Source organism: Salmo salar, chromosome ssa06, assembly GCF_905237065.1.
Source record: "Salmo salar chromosome ssa06, Ssal_v3.1, whole genome shotgun sequence".
NCBI classification, from domain to species: Eukaryota; Metazoa; Chordata; class Actinopteri; order Salmoniformes; family Salmonidae; genus Salmo; species Salmo salar.
The window spans coordinates 70,821,551-70,844,043 of record NC_059447.1 but is presented as its reverse complement, the minus strand read 5'-3'; the positions used below and the strand labels follow the sequence as shown (position 1 = coordinate 70,844,043).

The following is a 22,493-nucleotide window of genomic DNA, read 5'->3' as shown; positions in this document are numbered from 1 at the left end:
ATTATGTTCCACTTTCTTCCTTTTTTCCTCCCACCTTCTTACCATACTCTATGGGTTCCCCTGACTCCATCTCTAAGTCCAACAACCATTCGGGCGTACCCGCCATCTTGTGACTCATCTCGATATGGAATTGGTCCATACTTCATGCTTTCTCTTTGCTTGGGCTCTGTCTCAGCCAATCAGAAGAGCTCCTTAAAAGATCAGATGAAGCCTGTTGCCCACGGTGACAAGAGGTCAAAAGGTTACCAGGAGTGCAGTATGAGTGGCAAATGTTTTCGGGTTTTCTTTTTTTTTCTTCTTTAAAAAAACAAATTCTCCCTTCTTTACATATTTTTTTCCCCTCTCTTATTTGGGTTCCAATGTGATTTGGTATTTGTGTATTCTGTTTTTCCCTCCTGTGTTGGTCAGACCTTGCTGTGAGTCACTCACTCTTCTGCCTTCTGGTGGTTTAGGGAGACACAGCACCAAGAGTCAGACCTCTACCTCTCATTCTCCCTCTCCCCCTCCCCATGCCCCCCCCCCCCCCCCTTCTAGTTCAAATGACTTGTGTGAGTAAATGTCATTACCTTGAAGTACAGGTAGAAGGCAGTGATGGCTGTCAGTAGGATCAGCAGCACTACAACATGTCTGATGATGAAGGTGGGCAGAGGAGAGGCTGCAAACGGAAGCACGTTTGATGAAGGGACTGATCATCATCAGATAGGTCTGTGGGAAAACTGTCAATGAGAAAGTTACAAGTCTGATTCAAATTCAGTTACCTGTGAGGGAGAGGAACTCACTCTCAGAGTAGAAGTTATGAGAGAAAACATAATTCTCATAAACACAGCTGTAATTCCTTTGGTGGGAGTCATCTACAGCAGGGAAGAGGAAGGCAGCAGAGTGATTTACAGCTGTCTGGGTTCTGTTGGAGCTGGTGAACGTGAAGTGGAAAGAGCCTCCTGGGTACTGTGGCTGAGTGGAATAAGTGAGGGTGAAGCTGTGGCCCCTGAACACCTCAGGCTCCAGGTGGCCCCTGGAGACCCCTCCCATTGAGTCAGGGAGATATCAGGCTGGACCAGGAGATCTGTAACAATACAAGAGAACAGGAAAACCTCTTCAACAAGTTTCCTATAGATATGACAATAACATCAGCATGTAACAGTGCTAGCCGCCCTCCCTCACATGGCAACATGAGTCGCGTCACTGAGACACCATATGTTAATATCAGGCTTAAGCAGGACATCTGTAACAAGAGAGATATGACAATAACATTTTTACGTGACAGTGCTAGTGAGTAGCGACGTTCACTGAGATAACACTCAAATACAAAAGCATTCTGTGATATTCAATTAAGTTGTATTTGATTCTTACTTGACTGAGTGATCTATTTTGCAAAGTAGACTTACAAGCTACACAGCCATCGTGAGAGGTGCAGAGGAAGTTGTATGAATGAAGGATATTAGTTGAATATAATATCACAGATGACTCAGGTAATAACAGTGGAGCTACAACCCAGTCTTCGTCCTATCTGGCCAGCCAACTGGTTCTATCAGATGGGACCAGTCGGCCAGACAGATATGACTGGTTGGCTGGCTGGCCAGATAAGGCCAGTCGGCAGGCCAGATAGGACCAGTCATCTGACCAGATAGGACCAGTCGGCTTGCCAGATAGGCAATGTTCCCTCTAAGCTGCTTGTGTGCTTGGGCAAGCAGTAACCTGAGGATGCCATGCAGCTCCCAAGACTGCCATGCAGAGCGCAGAAGAAATATCAGCCCATGGAGAGAAGCACAAGATTAAACTTCACTCAACGTTCTAGAGTTTTCCCTGTTAGTTAACAACACTATCAATGTTTCCCTCTACTGTGGCAATTGTGATCGAATCAACACAGTGTTAGCCACTTTCAACATAACAAAACAAACTATGCAACAGATTTTGTTGTAGGCAAAACACATCGGAGTGGGATTCTATTGGACAGGACTCAGCCTGTACTCTACACAAACCGGTGCAGCATTACCAATCAGAGATGCAGTAGGGCTATATGCAAATCGACCATTGCCATTTATGGATCTGTGCCATTTACTTTCAAATGGACTGTGTTTACAGCTGTGTTATTGTGTAGATGCCTTTGTTTTAAGACCAAAGCAAGAGTTGCATGTAGCCACGTGTGCGCATTTTGTTCATATCCTTTGCTAGTTAGTGAGTTATTAGCCCAGTTATAGATCATTTGAGGTCAGTAATAGTGGAGTGATTGCTTCCTACAAGAGCACAAAACATGTACATTTCTAGACATCTTTGAAAAGTGAGTCAAGTCAGGTAAAGAGCTTTTTTTTTGTCTTAAAGGGGCAGTGTTGTATTTTGAGAAACGCTTAAATAAGCTAAGTAGCCAACAGACAGAGAGGAAGAGAAAGTGTGTTGGAGGACTGAAGATGGTGGTGCAGAATGCCTCATGAGAAATCGCACTATTAATTATCTCTAAATCGGACTAAATAGTAGCATTTCCATTTACTCGTGGGCAATAACATTCAAGCTGGATAATAACCGCCAAAAACATATAAGGCTACAAAAGTTCATTGATAAATATTAGGAACACAGTCAAGGCCAAAACATGTCGGAGTGGAACCAGGGAAAAAATGGAGAACCAAACTCCAAGAGAAAACTATGAGATTCCTCAACAGACACCAATGATTTATGCATTTCACCACCTGGTACAGTAAGAATGGAAACCAACCTGCTAAAATCAATAAAGTATAAACTGGTCGTACTTGAACTTGTCAGTAAAGAAATACAGAATTAGTGACGAAAAAGCTGCTACAATGGAGAAAGAAACAAACAAGCTAAAAGCTACAGTCAACACTATTGAAACGGACATTAAAGAACTTAAAAAGGAGGACACGTTTCTGAAAGAAGTCTTACTTGGAATACAGAATAGATCCATGTGAGAAAATCTGGTAGTTACTAGTATTGAAGAAAATGAGGGTGAAGATCCTGAAAGCATGGTGAAAGAATTCCTCTTTAAAGCGCAACAGATCCCAGACGACACTGTCGACAAAATCAAAATTGAATCAAACTTGAAAGTGTACACCGTTTCGGACAGAGAGAACAGTGATATGAGCGCCCAATCGTTGGCAAATTTGCGTTCTTTAAAGATAAAATAATGGGCAAAAGCCTGGGCAAAAGACTCGCTGGCACAAAAATAACAATGAATGAAAGTTCTGTAGCCACTCTTCAAGGTGAATAGACTTAAAGGGAAACGTGTAGCTCTCCTAGTCAATAAACTGTACATTGATAACCAACTGTTCCGAGACACAAAGACTACTCCATGGTTATTCTAAATAAAACAAAGTTTCCATAGAGTAGTTGAATAATGGAACACCCAACACTATCCATGGTAGGGACGGTAATAAAAAAAAACAGGAAAACAATAAAATACAACAATTATTAAGGAAATACACTATAGCATTCAAGATTGGGAATGTTGTAAAATAATTAGTACTCAACTTTCTATTCATAGTATTTATAAATAGATAAAAGACAGCATTAGAAGAAAGGATAATGATTGAAATACTACAGTACATCTTCAAATATAAGGAACTGGAACACAAAAGTACTTAAAAGCTGGAAATTAGATAGGAATCAACATGATATGGATAGAAACTGTAAGGGAGTGCGTAGCTGGCGGAAGGAAGTCAGACGCAGGAGAGCAAAACTGGGTTATCAACAGAGCATTTTTAATAATAAAACCACCGGAAACCAGAAAAATAAACACATGGGTACAAAACCCGTCGCACACCAGAGAAAACATGCACATGCACAATAAACAATTCCGCACAAAGACATGGGGGGAATAGAGGGTTAAATACACAACATGTAATGAGGGAAAATGAGACCAGGTATGTGAGAAGACAAGACAAAACAAATGGAAAATGAAAAGTGGATTGATGATGGCTAGAAGACCGGCGACGCCGACCGCCGAGCGCCGCCTGAACAAGGAGAGGAACCGACTTCGGCGGAAGTCGTGACAGAAACACAGCAAAGATAATACATAGAAGGCACAGTATGTGGGTATGTGCGGGTGTATTGTGATGGAAGGTGGGGTGTGTTTTTGTGTTTGGAAAAGTGTGGAGTTAAGTGAGTGAAAAGGGAAAATGGTTGCAAATGCCAGAGCCCATGTGTGTGTCTCTGCAAGCAGGAGTTGTGACAGAGAGCTTTCAATTTTGTACCGATTTTAGATTTTTATTTAACTTTGTTTTAACTAGGCAAGTCAGTTAAGAACAAATTCTTATTTACAACGACGGCCTACCCTGGCCAAACCCGGACAACGCTGGGCCAATTGTGCGCTGCCCTATGAGACTCCCAATCATGTCCGGATGTGATACAGCCTGGAATCGAATCAGGGACTGTAGTGACGCCTCTTGCACTGAGATGCAGTGCCTTAGACCGCTGTGTCACTCGGGAGCCAGATATGGAATATACATTTTAAAATAGATTATAAATATAGTTTATTTATTTATTGTCCTATCATGATGGAACGGGTCCCCAAACATAGACCCTAGACACCCACCTGAGTGACCCACATACTAAGGAGAAGTCCTTATCTGTTTTATAGTCCTACTGCAAGTAGCTTATATGCAGCCAAGACAGAAAGATTAATGTGGTCAGAGACCCACTAAAGCAGCACTGCCCCCTCAAGAGTCTGAGCCTGCCTGGCAGGGTTGGTCCAACAAAGCCAAAACACCCAGATGGGTGAGCATAATATACAAGGGATTTCTCAAAGCTGCTAATGAGAACCTTGATGACCTTATACCTAGTGCCCCCACCCAGGTAATGGCAGCACTAGCAACACTAGCTGCAGTAACCCATGGGGAGAAGGTCACACTCGGACAATCAAAGAGGGGGCAAATGATTGTGGCCCTGGATTGAGAGGGGGTCAAATACTTATTTCCCTCATTAAAATGCAAATCAATTTATAACATTTTTGACATGCGTTTTTATGGATTTTTTTGTTGTTATTCTGTCTCTCACTGTTCAAATAAACCTACCATTAAAATTATAGACTGATCTTTTCTTTGTCAGTGGGCAAACGTACAAAATCAGCAGGGGATCAAATACTTTTTTCCCTCACTGTCTCTGAGCAGGACTTGACATTGGACTTGACATTGGTTAATCAAATCTCCCCATTCTTGCTTACTTTTGCATTCTTTCTCAAACAGCTACAACTGTATATGCATTCGCACATCAAGTGATCCTATGGGCAAAAAACTAAAAAAGGGTGATGATATTAATGAACAATCATTTTGATCTGGATGTGCAAATAGTTCAAACAGATCTGCAAGGTAGAAGGATTATGTTAAATATGTTGTTTGGCTCATTAATCTATACCGTCCAAATAATGAAGAAAGATGCTCCAGAGATGTTCGATCGGGTTCAAGTCCGGGCTCTTGCTGGGCCACTCAAGGACATTCAGAGACTTGTCCCGAAGCCACTACTGCGTTGTCTTGGCTGTGTGCTAAGGGTTGCTGTCCTGTTGGAAGGTGAACCTTCGACCCAGTCTGAGGTCCCGAGTGCTCTGGAGCAGGTTTTCATCAAGGATCTCTCAGTACTTTGCTCCGTGCATCTTTCCCCCGATCCTGACTAATCTCCCAGTCCCTGCCACTGAAAAACATCCCCACAGCATGATGCTACCACCACCATGCTTCACCGTAGGGATGGTGCCAGGTTTTCTCCAGATGTGATGCTTGGCATTCAGGCCAAAGAGTTCAATCTTGGTTTCATCAGACCAGATAATCTTCTTTCTCGTGGTCTGAGAGTACTGTAGGTGCCTTTTGGCAAAGTCCAAGTGGGCTGTTGTGCCTTTTACTGAGGAGTGGCTTCTGTCTGGCCACTCTACCATAAATGCATGATTGGTGGAGTGCTGCAGAGATGAATTTCCCACAGGTGGACTCCAATGAAGTTGTAGAAACATCTTAAGGATGATCATTGGAAACAGAAAGCACCAGAGCACAATTTCAAGTCTCATAGCAAAGGGTCTGAATAGTTATGTAAATAAGTTATTTCAACTTGTTTTTTGTTGTTTGCTGAATTTTTTTTGTTTTTAATCAATTTTAGAATATGCCTGTAACATAAAATGTGGGAAAAAAATCAAGGGGTCTGAATACTTTCCTAAGGCACTGTATATTTACAAAGAATATATATGGGGAATTGGAAATGGGCAGAGGGTAACATACATTGTCCGATTCTCTGTAATAATGGCATGGGAACAATAATGTATTTTATTTTGTAAATTGGTTTCTTGCATCAAACAACACAAAAACATTTTCAGTCAACTCCTTGTCTGAAGGACAAGTGAATAAACAGGTTAATGTCGAGCCCTGCATGTTTTTTTTCAAAAGTCTCATGGAATGTAAGCCTACATTGAACACCACACATTGGCTGCTACTGTAGGCGGAATGATAGAACAGCTATAATTTAAAGAGGGTACAGCCTCAGTGTTCACAGTAAACGCACTCTGGAAGTTGCACAGAATTTTCACAACGTTCAAGTTTGCGCTCAGCAGACCTGAAATTCGCTCAGTGTCTGAAAAATTAGAGGGAACATTGCCGGTTGGCCGGCCAGATAGTACCAGTCGGCAGGCCAGATAGTAACAGTCGGCAGGCCAGATAGTACCAGTCGGCAGGCCAGATAGTACCAGTCCGCAGGCCAGATAGGACCAGTCCGCAGGCCAGATAGTACCAGTCGGCAGGCCAAATAGGACCAGTCGGCAGGCCAGATAGGACCAGTCGGCAGGCCAGATAGCACCAGTCGGCAGGCCAGATAGGACCAGTCGGCAGGCCAGATAGTACCAGTCGGCAGGCCAGATAGTACCAGTCGGCAGGCCAGATAGTACCAGTCGGCAGGCCAGATTGGACCAGTCGGCAGGCCAGATAGAACCAGTCGGCATCCCAGATAAGACCAGTTGGCCGGCCAGAAAGGACCAATCAGCAGGCCAGATAGTACCAATCGGCAGGCCAGATAGTACCAGTCGGCAGGCCAGATAGAACCAATCGGCAGGCCAGATTGGACCAGTCGGCAGGCCAGATAGAACCAGTCGGCATCCCAGATAAGACCAGTTGGCCGGCCAGAAAGGACCAATCAGCAGGCCAGATAGTACCAATCATCCGGCCAGATAGTACCAGTCGCCTGGCCAGCTAGATGGGACCAGTCGGCCGGCCCAAAAATAAATAGGGAAAATATTCAAATGTGCATGGCGTGGGCCTGTAATATGTTATCGTGATGAACTTTTGACCTTGTATGGGTCTTTCTGGACGTCAGTAAGAGTGTAGAGTACAGCCAGAAGACTATGGATGAGGCTCTGCAGAAGGTGAAGGGAATGAGGGCTAGCTAACACAGCTTACTCATACACCTTATACACAAACAATCACATACACACTATAATTCAGACAGGTTCCCTCAAACTCCTCAGACCATTCCACGACATCAATCACATGTACTGCATGTTCACTACAATGGCATGTTACGTTACAGAGTTACACCCAACCAATGGCATGTTTAGTTACAGAGTTACACTCAACCAATGGCATGTTTAGTTACAGAGTTACACCCAACCAATGGCATGTTTTGTTACAGAGTTACACGCAACCAATCGCATGTTTAGTTACAGAGTTACACCCAACTGTAACGGCCGTCGTTCAAATGACACCAAGGTGCAGCAGAGGATGTGTTCATCTTACAATAATTTAATGAAAAAAGAGAACACTATACAAAACGAAACCAAAAAAAGACCAGCCACAGTTATGTTAGGAAACAAACTAAACAGAAAACAATCACCCACAAACCCCAAAGGAAAAACAAGTTGCCTATGTATGACTCTCAATCAGCAACAACGATCTACAGCTGTTCCTGATTGAGAGCCACACACGGCCAACCAAAGAAACAAACCAACATAGAAAAATAAACATAGAACGCCCACCCATGGCCTAACCAAAATAGAGAACTAAAAACCTATGGCCAGGGTGTTACAGTACCCCCACCCAAAGGTGCGGACTCCGGCCACAAAACCTGACACTAAAGGGGAGGGTCCGGGTGGGCCTTCCTACGGCGGCGGCTCTGGTGCGGGCCGTGGACCCCACTCCACCCTTGGCTTAGCCCACTTAGGTGGCTCCCCTAGCTGCGCCGGAGGACTGGCGGGCGACCCTGGCTGCGCCCGGATGGCGGGCGACCCTGGCTGTGCCCGGCTGGCGGGCGACCCTGGCTGCGCCCGGCTGGCGGGCAAACAATCAGTGTTGGCGGGCGTCTCTGGCTGCGCTCTGGCGGCTCCGGACTGGCGGGCGGCTCTGGCGGCTCCGGACTGGCGGGCGGCTCTGGCGGCTCTGGCCCAGGATTCACCAGGCTGGGGAGACATGCAGGAGGCCTGGCCCTGGGCGCAGGCACAGGACTCACCAGGCTGGGGAGACCCACTGGAGGCCTGGTCCTGGGAGGAGGCACAGGATAGACCAGGCTGGAGAGACCCACTGGAGGCCTGGTCCTGGGAGGAGGCACAGGATAAACCAGGCTGGAGCGACCCACTGGAGGCCTGGTCCTGGGAGGAGGCACAGGATAGACCAGGCTGGAGAGACCCACTGGAGGCCTGGTCCGAGGAGGAGGCACAGGATAAACCAGGCTGGAGAGACCCACTGGAGGCCTGGTCCGAGGAGGAGGCACAGGATAAACCGGGCTGTGGGGGAGCACTGGAGTTCTGGTGCGTAGGCTTGCCACCCAAACTCCAGGCTGAATGCCCACTTTTGCCCGGTACGGGCGGAGCGCAGGCATAGGCCGAACTGAGCCCTCCCAGCGCCCCGGAGACACAGTGCGCAGCGCCGGTGCAGGATAGCCTGGACCGAGACAGCGTACCGGAGACCAGATGCGCTGAGCTGGAACACTCCGACCTGGCTCGATGCCCACTCTCGCATGGCACTTGCAGGGGGCTGGCATGTAGCACTCCGGGCTATCAACGCGTACTGGGGACACCGTGCGCTTTACCGCATAACACGGTGCCTGACCAGCCAGTACTGCGCTGCCTCCTGTAAGCACGGGGAGTTGGCTCAGGTCTCCAACCTGACTCTGCCACACTCCCCGTGTGCCCCCCCCCATTTTTTGGGGGGGGGCTGCCTCTCGTGCCTGTTGCGCTCCCTTGCCTCATACCAGCGCCTCTCAGTTATCGCCGCCTCGATCTCCCACTGCGGGCGGCGATACTCCCCAGCTTGAGCCCATGGTCCTTTACCGTCCAGTAATTCCTCCCATGTCCACGACTCCCGATAGCTCCTGTCCTGGTGCTTCTCCTTCCTCCGCTGCTTGGTCCGTTTTTTGGTGGGTGATTCTGTAACGGCCGTCGTTCAAATGAGACCAAGGTGCAGCAGAGGATGTGTTCATCTTACAAGAATTTAATGAAAAAAGAGAACACTATACAAAACGAAACCAAAAAAAGACCAGCCACAGTTCTGTCAGGAAACCCCAAAGGAAAAACAGGCTGCCTATGTATGACTCTCAATCAGCAACAATGATCTACAGCTGTTCCTGATTGAGAGCCACACACGGCCAACCAAAGAAACAAACCAACATAGAAAAATAAACATAGAACGCCCACCCATGTAACACCCTGGCCTAACCAAAATAGAGAACTAAAAACCCCTCTCTATGGCCAGGGCGTTACACAAACCAAATGTTGTATTTTGAGTGTGTGGTATTTAAAGTACCACACCATGCTTACTGGGACAATTACTGAGGAAACATACTCAGCGTACTGTACTTCATTCCTGCACATACTGTATATTATTTAACGTTGACCCATGATGAACATAACCTCACTGTCGCCCCCAGCTCTTCTTGCTCACCAATGAAGTCCTGGATCTGGTGAAGAAGAATGCCAGCTCTCAAAGGCATCCCACCCGCAACAAGCACTGTTTCCCCTATCATTACCTAGCTGAGGCAGTGCTCCCATAGCTAGCTCTGGTACCTCCCACCTGAAAGAATTAAACTAACCTCTCACCATTACAATAACAGTCGAGGTTAGCATTTCTTTGAGTTTCTCACTCATTATTATTCACAATTCATTCAGGATTATCCGTAATCATGGTAGCATCCACATTAATGTAGAAGTGTTTAAAAACATATTCTATTCTTATGTACAATTAAAATGACACAATAAATAATTTACCATTCATTTTTATTGGGTACAAAATAATCTGAAACACAACCAAAACGAACAGCGAATTTGTCCCAATACTTTTGCTCCCCTAAAATGGGGGACTATGTACAAAAGAATTCAGTACTTGCTAAATGGTTCACCTGACATGGATGAAAATACCTTAAAATTAAAGTTGACAGTCTGCACTTTAACTTCATAGTCATTCATTGATTTCCAATCCAAACTTCTGAAGTATAGAGCCAAAAGAATAAAAAATGCTTCACTGTCCCAATAATGACAGAGGGCACCGTAATTCATATCATAGGCCTAATAGTACTGTAGAGCTCTTTTTACTGGCACACAATATACATTATATATACAAAAGTATGTGGACACCGCTTCAAATTAGTGGATTCAACTATTTCACCCACACCCTTTGCTGACAGGTGTATAAAATCGAGCACACAGCCATGCTATCTCCATAGACAAACATTGGCAGTCAAATGGCTGAATAGCTCAGTGACTTTCAACGTGGCACCTTTCCAAAAAGTCAGTTCGTCAAATTTCTGCCCTGCTAAAGCTGCCCCGGTCAATTGTAAGTGCTGTTATTGTTAAGTGGAAAAGTCTAGGAGCAATAACAGCTCAGCCGGAAAGTGGTAGGCCACACAAGCTCACATCTGTCCTCAGTTGCAATACTCACTACCGAGTTCCAAACAGCCCCTGGAAGCAATGTCAGCACAAGAACTGTTCGTCGGGAGCTTCATAAAATGGCCTTAGATCACCATGCGCAATGCCCTATTTGACCAGCTGGCCAGACCTAAGTGTTTTTGCCGGCTGGCTGTACCTAGCTATCTGACCGGCCGGACGGACCTACCTGTCTTGCCGCCCAGACAGTTAGGTCCAGATAGGTAGGTCTTGCCGGCAAGACAGGAAGATCCGGCAGGCCGGCCAGACGGGTAGTTCAGGACGGACGGACCTAGCTATCTGGCCAGCCAGCCGGACCTAGCTCTCTGGCCGGACCTAGCCTAGTTATCTTGCTAGCCGGCTGGACCTAGCTCTCTGGCCGGCCTGCCGGACCTAGCTCTCAGGCCGGACCTAGCTCTCTGGCCCGACCTCGCTCTCTGCTCGGCCATCCGGGCCTAGCTCTCAGGCCTGCCGGGCTGCCGGACACAGCTCTCTGGCTGGCCGGCTGGACCTAAATACCTGGCTGGCTGGCCTGCCGGACCTGCCTACTTAGCTGGCCAATTGGTTCCGGCCGGCTGGCCAGGTATATTAGGTCAGGTGGGTAGATTGGCCCAACCGATCAGATTGGGCCAGTCAGCCAGCTAGACCTACCTACTTGGCAAATCGGACATTTGGATCTACTTGGCAGGCCAGCGGCCGGACCTGCCTACCTGGCCAGTCGGCCTGCCCATCCCATCTGGCCGGCCAGTCGGTCCTATCTAGCCAAACCTACCTACCTGGTTGTCCAGATTCTATTGCATTGACACGCACTACTCAGCTCATATTCTACACAGATCTGTGCAGTATAAACAATCAGAGCTGCAGTAGACCTATATGCAAATAGACCATTGCCATATATGGATCTGTGCCATTTACTTTGAACTGGACTGTGTTTACAGCATGAGTGGTTGTGAGTAGATGCGCTTGTTTTGAGATCAACGCGAGACCTGCATGTAGCCACAGGTGCACATTTTGTTCATATCCTGTGCAGTTAATGAGTTATTAACCTAGTTATAGATCATTTGTAGTCAGCAATAGGGGAGTGATTGCCTCCTACAAGAGCACAAACATGTACATTTCTAGGCGTTCTTTGAAAACGAGTCATGGTAAAGAGCTTTTTTTCTGTCTTGAGACAGGCTTGAGACTTACTGTACAGATACTTACATATAGAATAGAATAGAACAGAATAGAATAGAATATAACTTTATTGTCCAACCAGGATGGATTTTTTTGTTTTGGCGGGGTGGAGAGGTATAGAGGGCTACCACACTGGGCGCACAGGGAGCTGTTGTTGTGGGGCTTAAATGCCTTGTTCAAGAGCACAACAGCAGGCAATGGCATCTTGGATACGAGCAACCCTCCAGTAACCAGCTAACTCCCGGTTGCCAGCTCACTTCCCACAAGACTTTTACCGTCAGACCTGGGATTCACTACGCTAACCCCACTACTAGTATACATTCAAACCCACCTTACACCCATTGGCTGCTATAATTCTGTGTGACTGGATCATATGTGTGTCTATAAATGATTACAGGCCTACATGTTGTTGTAACTGTGTTAATATGCACTGTTACGGACACATCTAGTATCAGAACCAAGCACTGCAAAGCACCAACACACAAACATGGATTTTTTCTAAAAAACGAAATTCCACTTGGCTGACTTGCATAATTAAATGTAACATGGCGCAATTAACTGAAACATACGGGCGGAATACAATTCACTGTCTTCATTTCACAAAAAATTACAGATTCGTATAGAAAGGGGAATAATTAGTTTGTGCTGAGAATCAACAGCACAGATGTAAAAACAATTATGAAATACACAATGAGATCAATAATCTGCAAGAGATGGAAAAAGAGAGAAAATGTATAACTCTACAATTTGTGAAGGAATTATCTGTGGAAGTAAACCAATATTGTAAATATTCTGTTTGTGGTAGCAAAGTGATTCTGCTTGCAAGAGCAAGGCGAGGAAGATGAGAAATCCATTTAATCCTAATTGTATCTGCTGGGAGGAAGGTCACCCTTACTGAGACCATCTGGCCATAGAGGTGTAATAACTTCAGGAGGATTGTGTGTGTGTGTGTGTGTGTGTGTGTGTGTGTGTGTGTGTGTGTGTGTGTGTGTGTGTGTGTGTGTGTGTGTGTGTGTGTGTGTGTGTGTGTGTGTGTGTGTGCGTGCGTGCGTGCGTGCGTGCGTGCGTGCGTGTGATTGTGTGCGTGCATGCGTGATTGTGTGTGTGAGAGAGTGTGTGTGTGTGAGAGAGTGTGTCTGTGTATGTGCGTAATGAGAGTCTGCTTAATGGTATTGTTGTATCTATGTGTGTGAGGAGGGGAAGGGGGGGTGTCACGGCTAGTCTTCTACAGCATGATACTAAACACACACCAATGAGCATACACACACATACACCGTCTGAGAGCGAAGCAGCAAGATTAATGGCACCTGACTTTGGATATGGCAAAGCGTTCCACTTAGGTGCTCTGAGCACAGGGCTCTTTAATTACACAGACCAAATGGCCTCAGGAGAAAAGGCCCCAAAATGCACCACATAAGCAGCTACCCATTACTAGACTAGCCATTACCAATGTATAACACAGCCTGCAACAAACACACACAAGTACACACATGCACCACTCCTCCTCCAACCCCCTATTTCATCTCATCAAGTTGGACCACACACAAACAGTGCTTTTTACCTTTACCACTGTTTTTGTACGCCAACAACCCCCCTCCCCCTCCAAATACTCTCCCTTCGCCAAACTTATCTTTGGCTGATAGCATTTCACAAGAGTACTTAGCAAGAGGCTTCCAAAACGAGAATCGAATTTTACAAAGTAAGCAGAAAAGAGATGGTGGAAGAGGAAGAGGATTAAGAAAAACAAAGCCTGTACTACTTAATTGAAGTGCTTACAAAGCATGAAACCTGGTCGGATGGATGAGAACTTCTTCTTAAAGACAGACCTCACAATACAACCACGTCACCACAACGGTGCAATTTATTTGTTCTATTGGTACTCATATTCTGTACCTGTCAAGAGTTGAATAGATCTGAACAGACATGTCATCAAGACAACCCCGAGGATTCTATCTATCATTGTGGTTTAAATGTCACCGAAAAAAACCGCTCTGATGTCAGAGTGATGTACTGAAGGGATTCAGTGGAAGGCACAGTACAAGGAAACAATGGCTGAACAATGGCATAACATCACTTCACAGAAACAATTGACCTTGGTGGGGAAAGAACAGACAAGAAAGGAACTTTTTCTTCTTTAAAGGAGTGGAGAGTGGATTTAACACAAACCGTGCAATTTACCACTAAACATATTTTATTGTTCAGCACTGCTCTTGGTCTCCTTGAAGAGATACTTGGTCTCAGTGCCAGAATAAACATACTCTGAGACTGTTCTCCCAAGGACTGTACATACTTTACATGATAACTGCAATGCTGGGGAAACAAAAATAGGCAAAACACAATGTCATGACGTTGCCCTCTCTCTGGGAACAGGGAGCACAGTTGACCCCCTCCCCCTTGCACCATCCCCCTACCTACCTCTCCCTACCCAGGCCCTGTGAAGGCGGTCATAAAATTCTAAAGGAGAATGTCCTGCCGCATGGCCCAGTTGAGACAGAGAGGGGTTTCATAGAGAGACAAAGGAAATTCTTCCAACTCACAGAATTGGGGAACCGAACGACATTTATGTTCTGGAGAAGGTATAAAAGATTGGTGAAGAATCCAGCTATGAACTGGTCCGCTTGGTACAATTTTGTGATACCCATTGGAGACAATAGTACCATATTACCATACTAAGGTTTATATAATAGCCTCAGCTATGGGACTTGCATCTAAATGGTTGTATAAAATGATTTAATAAGATTAAAGCTATTTGGAATATGTTGAGAGGCTATGTACTGATGTTAATGTGATAGAATTGTATTTCTGTTCAAAGCTTAACTCAGTCATCGGCACGCCCCCAGGGACACAGACAAGACCTGGCGTCATGAGACAGCCTTTTTCTGTCATTCCGAATAAAACCCCCACCCAGGGTTACTTTCTTCAGACCAGGCCTCCACTCCATTACGAGTTGGCCAATAGGTTTGACCATACATTCCTCTACTGAACTTTAACCATACCACGTGGTTAAACTATCGATACAGAATAAGAACACGTCTTTGATATTAACATCTAGACGTTCCGCTAGGGGAACACCTGCTCCAATATCCAATGATAGGCGTGGCGCGAATTACAAATTCCTCAAAAATACAAAAACTTCCATTTTTCAAACATATGACTATTTTACAGCATTTTAAAGACAAGACTCTCCTTTATCTAACCACACTGTCCGATTTCAAAAAGGCTTTACAGCGAAAGCAAAACATTAGATTATGTCAGCAGAGTACCCAGCCAGAAATAATCAGACACCCATTTTTCAAGCTAGCATATAATGTCACAAAAAACAAAACCACAGCTAAATGCAGCACTAACCTTTGATGATCTTCATCAGATGACACACCTAGGACATTATGTTATACAATACATGCATGTTTTGTTCAATCAAGTTCATATTTATATCAAAAACCAGCTTTTTACATTAGCATGTGACGTTCAGAACTAGCATACCCCCCACAAAACCTCCGGTGAATTTACTAAATTACTCACGATAAACGTTCACAAAAAACATAACAATTATTTTAAGAATTATAGATACAGAACTCCTTTGTGCAATCGAGGTGTCCGATTTTAAAATAGCTTTTCGGTGAAAGCACATTTTGCAATATTCTGAGTAGATAGCCCAGCCATCACGGCTAGCTATTTAGACACCCACCAAGTTTAGCCCTGACCAAACTCCGATTTACTATTAGAAAAGTTTGATTACCTTTGGTGTTCTTCATCAGAATGCACTCCCAGGACTGCTACTTCAATAACAAATGTTGGTTTGGTTCAAAATAATCCATAGTTATATCCAAATAGCGGCGTTTTGTTCGTGCGTTCAAGACACTATCCAAGGTGTAAATAAGGGTCATGCGCACGACGCATTTCGTGACCAAAAATTTCTAAATATTCCATTACCGTACTTCAAAGCATGTCAACCGCTGTTTAAAATCAATTTTTATGCAATTTTTCTCGTAAAAAAGCGATAATATTCCGACCGGGAAAGCGTGTTTACGTACAAAAGAGAGAGAAAATAAAAGCATGGGATCCCCTCGTGCACGAGCCTGAGTCTCATAGTACTGTGACTGGCCACTATCCAAACGCGCTAATGTTTTTCAGCCAGGGGCTGCCTCGATATCATTCAGCTTTTTGCCGCCTTCTGAGAGCCCATGGGAGCCGTAGGAAGTGTCACATAACAGCAGAGATCCCCTGTATTGGATAGAGATAATCAAGAAGGCCAAGAAATGGTCAGACAGGGTACTTCCTGTACAGAATCTTCTCAGGTTTTGGCCTGCCAAATGAGTTCTGTTATACTCACAGACACCTTTCAAACAGTTTTAGAAACTTTGGAGTGTTTTCTATCCAAAGCTAATAATTATATGCATATTCTAGTTTCTGGGCAGGAGTAATAATCAGATTAAATTGGGTACGTTTTTTATCCGGCCGTGAAAATACTGCCCCCTAGCCATAACAGGTTAAGTACTAGTCTGCAGCTAGAATTCGGTATCATTGAATGCGAAGACCGACGAAACATCCATTCTATAACGATATTAATGAATGTCACTTTGAAAGATCCATTCTAACCAAGAGAGAGAGAGAGAGAGAGAGAGAGAGAGAGAGAGAGAGAGAGAGAGAGAGAGAGAGAGAGAGAGAGAGAGAGAGAGAGGGAACTCTCCAACAGGACAAAAACTCTCCAACAAAGATCCCGACGACACACTGAGATTAAATATACTAGTCTAAAAAATAAAAGGAACACTAGAAACAACACATCCTAGATCTGAATGAAAGAAATAATCTTATTAAATACTTTTTTCTTTACATAGTTGAATGTGCTGACAACAAAATCACACAAAAATAATCAATGGAAATCCAATTTATCAACCCATGGAGGTCTGGATTTGGAGTCACACTCAAAATTAAAGTGGAAAACCACACTACAGGCTGATCCAACTTTGATGTAATGTCCTTAAAACAAGTCAAAATGAGGCTCAGTAGTGTGTGTGGCCTCCATGTGCCTGTATGACCTCCCTACAACGCCTGAGCATGCTCCTGATGAGGTGGCGGATGGTCTCCTGAGGGATCTCCTCCAAGACCTGGACTAAAGCATCCGCCAACTCCTGGACAGTCTGTGGTGCAACGTGGCGTTGGTGGATGGAGTGAGACATGATGTCCCAGATGTACTCAATTGGATTCAGGTCTGGGGAATGGGCGGGCCAGTCCATAGCATCAATGCCTTCCTCTTGCAGGAACTGCTGACACACTCCAGCCACATGAGGTCTAGCATTGTCTTGCATTAGGAGGAACCCAGGGCCAACCGCACCAGCATATGGTCTCACAAGGGGTCTGAGGATCTCATCTCGGTACCTAATGGCAGTCAGGCTACCTCTGGCGAGCACATGGAGGGCTGTGCGGCCCCCCAAAGAAATGCCACCCCACACCATGACTGACCCACCGCCAAACCGGTCATGCTGGAGGATGTTGCAGGCAGCAGAACGTTCTCCACGGCTTCTCCAGACTCTGTCACGTCTGTCACGTGCTCAGTGTGAACCTGCTTTCATCTGTGAAGAGCACAGGGCGCCAGTGGCGATTTTGCCAATCTTGGTGTTCTCTGGCAAATGCCAAATGTCCTGCACGGTGTTGGGCTGTAAGCACAACCCCCACCTGTGGACGTCGGGCCCTCATACCACCCTCATGGAGTCTGTTTCTGACCGTTTGAGCACACACATGCACATTTGTGGCCTGCTGGAGGTCATTTTGCAGGGCTTTGGCAGTGCTTCTCCTGCTCCTCCTTGCACAAAGGCAGAGGTAGCGGTCCTGCTGCTGGGTTGTTGCCCTCCTATGGCCTCCTCCACATCTCCTGATGTACTGGCCTGTCTCCTGGTAGCGCCTCCATGCTCTGGACACTACGCTGACAGACACAGCAAACCTTCTTGCCACAGCTCGCATTGATGTGCCATCCTGGATGAGCTGCACTACCTGAGCCACTTGTGTGGGTTGTAGACTCTGTCTCATGCTACCACTAGAGTGAAAGCATTCAAACGTGACCAAAACATCAGGCAGGAAGCATAGGAACTGAGAAGTGGTCTGTGGTCCCCACCTGCAGAACCACTCCTTTATTGGGGGTGTCTTGCTAATTGCCTATAATTTCCACCTGTTGTCTATTCCATTTGCACAACAGCATGTGAAATTTATTGTCAATCAGTGTTCCTTCCTAAGTGGACAGTTTGATTTCACAGAAGTGTGATTGACTTAGAGTTACATTGTGTTGTTTAAGTGTTCCCTTTATTTTTTTGAGCAGTGTATATATATTGATTGCAATTGTTCCCGAATGAGTGAGCGTTCATGTGCAAAGGGTTAGCATATCAATTGTTAATATTTAGCAACTCTGTAGGGTCTTCTCAGCTGCCCTTTATGACCCTTTGTTTTAACAAGACACCAGCCATGCCGGTTTAGCTCACTAGGGCACATTCCTCTACCATTTCTTTGTAACGATAACTACTGTTTTTATGCTTTATGTGAATTACTTTGTTTAGTAAATAAATGATTTTAAGACAGTTGATGTATGGATGATTTAGTAAAGACTGGGTTTGTACAGATACAACAATTTACGACGTTTGGAATGAGACGGACGCGAGGTAAAATACACCATTTAAACCAGAAGATAATCGGCCTATAATATAATATATAATGTTATAATATAGGAAAGTTATATTAGGAAAATTATAATCTGAATATTTTCCTTGGTGCCCCGATCTCATAGTTAATTACAGTTAAACGATTAATCAGTTTAATCGCGTGATAATAATTACAGGGAGTTATTTTGATAAACATGTCTTCAAGTTAATGGTGCCCAAAGACACGACAACAATGATAGTAAATTGTACACAACGACAGTGAATGTCACCTTTGTTTTGCCTGGGCCATATCCTTGTTTTCATGTTCACTTGCAGAGCCCCTTTAAAGGCCCATCCCTCTGGTCCCTGTGGGATTTGCAGCACTGCACATCTTCCTGATGTTTCTTCAAGACTTGAATTAGTCTGCGTCCCCTGGCTGTGAAAAGCCTATTGTTTATCGTCACGCCGATAAAGACATCATCATGTTCTGCAGTAAAATGGCTTATCTTCAGGGAGGCATCCAATTCAGATTGTTGTCTGCTAGACAGGCCTATTTGGCTACTGCAGCTTTGGATTTCCCATTTTAATTTAGGACAATTGCGTTTTAATGGTATTGCGATTGGGCCCCTACCAGGGATTCTGTCCTAATGACAATGCTCTGAGTCCGCACCCAGTCGATAGGCGTCAATTATGACATCATACAAGACATCGATCTACCTTTTGTGTTGTGCAGAGTAATGGACAATTATCATTACTGCACTGCCTGGGTTATTTATGAGGGGACATTCAACTGAGCTGATCCAATGTTTGCATATGTTCTTCTGCATCTAGTATTCCCCACTTTTACCATTTGCAGAATAAGTATTTTTCCATTTACATCACAGGAGGTTGCTGAGGAGAGAATGGTTCATAATAATATCTAGAACTGCGCAAATGGAATGGCATCAAACACCTGGAAACCATGTGTTTGATGTATTTTTTAGCCTTCCATTAATTCCGCTCCAGTCATTGCCACGAGCCTGTTCTCCCCAATTAATGTGTCACCAACCTCCTGTGATTTACGTCATTTAGCAGACACTCGTATCCAGAGCAACTTACGAGGAGCAATTAGGGTTTTGGATGTGAGTTTACTGTACTGCCCTCATGAATAGCCAGGGCAGTTTTAAAAAGTCACACCAATCTCTACTGATTTACATTATCAATCAACGGAAAAAATGATAACGTTAAACCTGCTATTTCTCTACTGCCTTTAATATCACTTCAAGCTACAAGTTATGCTACTGTACACTGCTTCACTGCTACACTGATCTACCCATTTTGTAGTGTGGATACAAAAAAAGATTAGTGTCCTACTGTGTTATTTACCTTAGAGACATAACCTACCCACCATTATTCTCATACATCATAAAGAGACACCATTACACAGCAAGTCTCTCCGTCTGCATTAAGTGGTCTCAGTACATAAGAGACTCAGAGTACTTCCTGCTGAATCATTACAACAGCTGGAAGGAACAACACACTGTACCACTTATAGCAGTTCAATTCAAAGGGGTTTATTGGCATGGGAAACATCTATTTACATTGCCAAAGCAAATGGAATAGACAATAAACAAAAGGGAAATAAGCAAGGGAAACATTAGTACTAATAGATATTTATAGATATTTCAAATGTTATATTATTGGCTATGTACAGTGTTGTAACAATTTGCAAGTAGTTAAATAAACAGATAAATATAATTTGTATTTACAATGTTGTTTGTGCTCCACTGGTTGCCCTTTTCTCATGGCAACAAGACACAAATGTTGCTGCTCTCTTTCTCTCTCTCTCTCCTCCTCTCTTTCTCCCCCTGACTCTTTCTCCCTCCGACTCTCTCTTTTAAAAGGCCTTAGAGATGCATAATACTGTTTTCTAATTGGCTGCTGTCCCTTCCACACTGGGTTCATTGTGATGTTACCGGCAGGCAAGGGTAGAGCGCCTCACAGAGGTAGAGGGGCCCTAAGGCTATCAGTGCTCATTTGCTCAAGGCAGTTTTATGAATATATTACAATAGGTTCAAATGGAAATTTAGTCCTTGTTTCCTGGCTGCAGAATTCTTAAAAAGCAGCTACAACTTGAAGTAATTACTAGATTAAACAGTCCTGTCTGATAGGGCTGATAAGGTGATGTTTGAGATAAATAATAAGGCCAGTGGAATTACAGTCACTCATTAAAAACCCATGACTTTAGTGACTAAAAGCTTATTTTTAGACAGTGTGGGTAGAAGAGAGAAAATGCCAGTTGCTGTAATTAAGGTCCTGTATTTAAAGGACTGATCAGTATGAATCACTAATGTTCAGTATGAGTGGTTGGAGTGCTATTTAATTAGAGATGATATAGCTAGGTGACTCTCTTTGTTAGTTAGGGAGAAGTTGGTGTTATGGCCCCCATTTGACAGGTCCCTTTCAAGTCTCTATCCCGGACTCCCTGTCCTTGTCCATTCCCCATCTCTCAACACCCAAATGACAGGAGAAGGGGGCTTCCCGTCCCCCTGGCAGCTTTTCCATTCAGGGAGGGTGGATCCATTCTCCTCCCCGGGACCCAGAGCAGGATCTTGTTATTCTAGTCCTCTCCCTCCGTCCAGCTGCTGCCCTACTTCTCATTCCGTACCAGCGATTATCATCTTGGCTCAAACCCTGTGCCAGTTTCATCAGAGGGCCACTTTAATTAATTTCATCCTGAATAACTGTGCGGGTCAGGGCTTTGTGTGGGTGTGAAGGATTCAGGGCGGTATGACCCTGTGAGCTTGACTTTTAATCATGAAGGTAAAGTGGGTTGGTTGGTATGAAATGCTGCTTCATGGCATAGATGGAGAGAAAATGACATGCATTGGTTGTGCTTTTTGCACGATTGTCTTTATTTCACACAAGATGAACCTGAGAGAAAGAGAGGGATAGAGAGAGAGAGAGAGAGAGAGAGAGAGAGAGAGAGAGAGGAGAGAGAGGGAGGGGATCAGCCTTGTTATGAATTCATGTCGGGCTATTGGACGCTGTATAACAGCCTTTAAGTTGTCAAGACAACCCTCATTAAAGCCTTCTTCATATCAGCATTAGCTCAGTGAATATGCGCGGCCGGTAATGAATGCGGACCCCTCTCCTCGTTAAGAGCTGGAGCCTCCATTTCTCAAGATTTAACGAGTGGTCGTGTTCATTAAGAGAGGATCGCTATGAGAGGGGGCAGATGGATGGCATTGGGGTTACTTCCTCACACTGCCCTCACACCAACGGGCAAAATGTAGACTGAGACAGAGAAGGACAGAGGAAAGGAAGTAATGGAGAGAGACAGACGGGCAGATCCAGAGAACTTGATGGGAGAGACAGACGGGCAGAACCAGAGTAAGTGATGGGAGAGACAGATGGCCAGATCCAGAGAAAGTGATGGGAGAGACAGACCAAAGCACAGTGATAGACAGAGAGACAGAAACAGATTGATTAAAAAGGGCCCAACTCTTCCGTGTGATCTGCCTACCTCATCATAGCATAGCATCCTCTCCAGCAGCAGGACCACATCGTGGGAAAGACTTAAGATTTTCCACTTCCAGAGTTTACACTTTCAATTCTCCCTGCTCTCCCCTCCAGCTCCTGCTGTTGTCACCAATATTCATCATGGCAATGTCCCTGACTCATTTGATATTCTCTCCCTGTTCAAACTGACATCTGCCTCAGAGCCAGACCAAGTCAGAGTGAGAGTTGACAAAGTCACTTTTAATAGAAATACGTACAGGTGCTTTGCTGTAAATGTATCTGAGACAGAAGACGTGTGTGTGTGTGTGTGTGTGTGTGTGTGTGTGTGTGTGTGTGTGTGTGTGTGTGTGTGTGTGTGTGTGTGT

At 44.8% G+C, this 22,493-nt stretch overlaps 1 long non-coding RNA gene across 1 annotated transcript; it reads right to left on the bottom strand.

Annotated features, from left to right (window-relative positions):
• Positions 1-558: 558 nt before the first annotated feature.
• LOC123743560 (uncharacterized) lies at positions 559-19,255 on the bottom strand. Its single transcript, XR_006770417.1, has 3 exons — positions 18,918-19,255; positions 759-1,063; positions 559-655 (listed from the first exon to the last, which is right to left on the bottom strand). It is a non-coding gene; the product is annotated as an uncharacterized lncRNA (long non-coding RNA).
• Positions 19,256-22,493: the final 3,238 nt, after the last annotated feature.